This window comes from Porites lutea, chromosome 14, assembly GCF_958299795.1.
Source record: "Porites lutea chromosome 14, jaPorLute2.1, whole genome shotgun sequence".
Lineage (NCBI taxonomy): Eukaryota > Metazoa > Cnidaria > Anthozoa > Scleractinia > Poritidae > Porites > Porites lutea.
The window spans coordinates 12,445,366-12,450,176 of NC_133214.1; positions in this window are offsets into that span (position 1 = coordinate 12,445,366).

A 4,811-nucleotide genomic window follows, 5' to 3' on the forward strand; every position below is an offset into this window, starting at 1 on the left:
TCACGTTTATACGAGTCGATAGGAAAAGTTAAAATTGTAAATTCTTGTGCTCTAGTAAAATAATTGTTATTTAGAACTTGTAATTGGACGCGGCATATCTGAAAACCAACTTGCTGAGCCATTTACCGTGTTTAAACAAAGTTGATTGAATTTAATTGAAAAAAGGTTAAAGTTTCATTTTCTGAACGTGTACGTCCCCCCCCCCCCCCCCCCAGAAAAAACGAACAAACTGGGGCGTACCCTATGGCGCCTATCGCCCAAATACAACCTGAAATAAGCTTTCTTTACTGCTCGGCAAGTTATTTCAAGCGGCGATATATATATATATATATATATATATATATATAGATAGATAGATAGATAGATAGATAGATAGATAGATAGATAGATAGATAGATAGATAGATAGATAGATATGTAGACTTGAACTAGGTCAAAAACATTTACTTGCTACTCAGAGTTTCATGCTTCATGAGAAGCAACCATCAGGCAAAGATAAAGATTTTACTTAGTATCATCTTCCCGAAAATCTTAGTTGTTTACTACAAGTTTAGCCGAAGTGGTTGACTGACAAGACCGTAGTAGGGAACTTAGGGATTGGAGGGTATATATTCCCGCGTGGCACGAGTTCTCACCCGGACCGACACGCAGGGTCTTTTCTCTGACATCTGCAAATAATTAGGGACGAAAAACCGTCGGGCCCCGTCTTACAGTTTCTTTAACTGCTGACTTGTTGCGACGAAATCTCTGGCAGAGAGCACCCAGAATGTCTAACCCAAATTCACAGTCACATTGGGGCATTTATAACCTCATTAACCGTTTAAGTGCACAAAGTAACCAAATTCTTTTAACAATGTTAATCCATTTTATAATCAATAGAAAAGGCCATGAGGATTATGACCACCAAAGGGAAAATAATTTAATATTTTATATTAATTCTCTCGTTATGGAAAATCATGCAGTCTGGAGAATCGGTATTTGGATATTGGGGATAAAAGGGTTCATTGTAAACTGCGTCACAAAAGTTGAAATAAAATAATACTTAATAATTATTCTCTCCCTTTGTGGGGCTCATCAGGGATAACAAAACAAATAATTCAAATGAACATAACTTGGTTAAGTGTCTCAACTTGTTGGAGGCTGTGCCACCGGTTGGCTATTTAACAAGCGTGGCCGAGGATTTAAACTCGGGACTAGTCAGTGTGATTATGGAAATCAGTATTAGTAATTTATCAGTCAATCCAGCATGCGGTTAGGGCGGGACTGACGAATTCTATCCAAAATTAAAGATAAGATTAAGATATTTTATTTATATACATATTCTAAAGGGTAAAGGAGGATTATGCAGTCCTTCCATGATGCATTGCGCCATAATATATGATCGAATTGGTTTGTGACGTCATCAAACAACCATGTTCAATTTCGATTTGTCGATTTTTGAGTTGAGGTACAACGAGGTACATTGCCATTTCTTGAAATTATATCCCTTCCTCTCTACAAAAATTATAATGGTTTGACAGAACCTCGACTACTGTAGGAGGAAAGTAACGCATTTCTTGAAGTACCCGACCAGGACAGTGAAGATTCAGCTCTCTTTGTCGTAAAAAGAGGCATTTAATTATACATTAATAGTGTTGAAAATTCGCTCAGTATTATCAATTTAGTGCTAATCAAAAGGAATGAAATAAAACAAATTCACTTCAAGCCGTCAAACAAGCTCTTTTTAAAGGCGGAAAAATCATCCCCGACGTTCACGATGCATCCAAAATGGCCACGTTAATACACGTGAGAACCGCGAAAAATTGCCTCATGAAATCATGGGAAGACTGCATAATCCTCCTTTTTAAACGGCTTAAATCATTTTAATGAAAAATGATTTAAGCCTTTAAAAATAAATACCAACAAGGCAAAAAACGTCATGAACGTAACAAATAGTACACACAAAGAAAATGAAAACAAACAAACAAACTAAAAACCAAGCAAAAGAACGTAAACGACGAAATTATATAGTGTACAATTGAATGATCTATAGAGCCTGCAAGGAACTTCCTTTCACAGTGGTGAACTGAGGAGATTTCCTGGATCGATGGGTAAACATGGAGAAGGCAAATGAATGTCCCTTGCAGTAGTGAAGACCAGTCTTGGGTAACATTATCAGACAGACATTTACAAATAATTGTGATTACTTAAAAATACTACCACTAATCACGGGCACCCAACGACGGTTTCCTCCTAGTAAATACACTGAAAACACTTTTTAGAGGGTGTGAATGGGGTTAACCGACTAGCGACAACGGGCGAAAAATATTACTGACTACCGACAAAACGAGCAAAAAATAACCGACTAACGACAGCAAAAATATTAACGACTACCGCGGACATGAACCGACATTAATTGATCGATATTTGTTTCCATAAAGAAGAGAACTTTGTATTTTTTCTCAGGCCTTAGAAAGTAACCACATTGAATTTATGACTTATCAGTTAGTCAAACGGAGAGAATTTCCTTCTTTGTTGATACGTAACATTGCTACAACCAATATCAAAATCAAGGAAGTGATACCGACTTTATAAATTATGTTTTGAAAAAAAGGTGAAAAATCGAACATTTCTTGTTTCAGTGGACGTCACAAGTCATGGCAAATATATCATAAAACGAGTAGTTTGCAGAGCGCACAAAAATTTCTACAAGGACAACTCTTCTATTCCTACATATTAGCTGCGAGGAATGCTTAGATTAATTCTCAAAGAAAATCCGTTCCACTTCAATGGAAAGCATCCCAGAACCGCGATGGGCAAAATGACAGCAGTTTCCTTTGCCAATATTTTCATTGCATATATTGAAACAAATTCTCAGTAAGCAAAACATTCTTTAAACCAACGGTTTGGAAACACCACATACTAGACCTTTGGGACATACTAAAATCAGACATCTTAGCTTTCTTCGAACAGGCAAACTTCAGTGAAACTCACATCACCATAATATTGAATTCATGGCCGAAATGTCTGACACTGTTATTGACTGAGACTGTGTTTTTAGACACGGTTACAAATATACAAAGACACATGCAAGATTCAACGAAAAAGCTATTCTTGATGTTGAGAGACATTAAATTTAAACAAACGGAAACCTTCCCATGCCGAAACAAACTCCTCTGAAGAAACGTTTGAGGAAAGGAGTATTTCAAATTGCAAAAAACGCTTGATGGACAGAGGCTACCCACACAATTTGAAAGAAAAGGCGCTGTGAGAAATATAACTCACAGAGAGGAAAGCCGCGCCTTTCGTGACAAAATACCAAATATTAGCGTCCATCAGTTTAAAAGAAGCTTTGAAAAAGTGGAAATCAAAACCAATTACTACGTTGCCAAATGTTTAAAGAACGGCTCAGTTCATTTCCTACAAGAAAGCGGAAAATCATATAAAGGGGCATGCTCGTGATCATGAAAGCCATAATATTTGGTCAACACGCGGTTTCACGCCGATATAGATGAACAGCCTGTCACCCCTAGAGTGGGTCAGTTAACCTCTTTTGATTACTTTTTAATTGTGCCCTGTAATCAACAGGGAAACCATGTTCCCATTTACAATAAAAGCTTTTGTGATTTTATCGGTACTACATTGGGAAACAAAGGTGAAATCAGTGATCACGTTACAATACAGAGTTAAGGTGATTCCCTGGTTTTGCACTGCGCATCTTACTGCGCATAACAAGATGGCCGCCGAGAGCATGTGAAGTTAACATTATTAAAATGAAGTTGACTGACGAGAAAGGCTATTGGAATTTTTGCTTGCTGTTGTTTCTTGCCGAGGTGAGACTCAATGTGGTGGGAATGTGCATAACGTAAGCAGTGTGCAAGGTGCTGAGTTCGACTTTCTCTCGGAGAACCTCGATAGTAGATGTTTAACTTGTGCTTACTCACTTTGATTTTCATTTAAACGCTTTCTTTATCACATTGTGTCCTAAATGTGATATCTCGATGTAAATTCTGTAAAAACGGATTTTTTAATACTTTCTTTCCCCTTTCACATACATTCTATTTTGAAACTCCCCCCAGTCCTCTCTCAAAAATCGAAGAAAATGCATTTGGTGCGCACTTTCTGCAGCTATACCGCAAAAACGAGTACGGTGGCCCCTATTTTTTATTTCATGATTTTAATAAGGACAGTGCTTCCTTTCGATGGGAAAAAAATTGGCTCAAATCTACGTTCAGTTTTTGGCAATTTTACTAAATTGTACGGATTGAGCTATCACGGGTCGAATACCGCGTGTCCAATTTAATTCTACTTTGTAGCGTAAAGTAAAAACAAGGGCATTAAAAGGCATTTTTCTGGTACATAAGTGGATAAACAATACATTAAAGTCAAATTCTGTTCGATACTACATGCATCATCGAAAAAAACCTCTCCTTTTTTTCTAGTTTTGTGCTGCCCGCGGTTTTTGTAAAAGGGTTCTAAATAACCGTATTTGTCAACATTGTGACGTCAAAACGAGCACGGTGACCCCCACTTTTTATTACTTTTTTATCATCTTCTTGACTTGTTACATCAGTGTAGCAAGTTTCATCTACAATCTATGTTACGTTCTTTTACTAGGGAATCACCTTAAATAAAATGAAGTTTTAAAAGTACAATAAAATGATGCATTCTTACAAATTCTTGAAACTGGGTCAGGAAATACAAAACAACTGTTAATAATTAACGTTCATTTTTACTCCTTAACTGACATCTACCGACAACCGACAAAGATCGAAAATTTTAACTGACTACCGACAAAGTAACTGAATTTTAACCGACAACCGACAAGTGGAC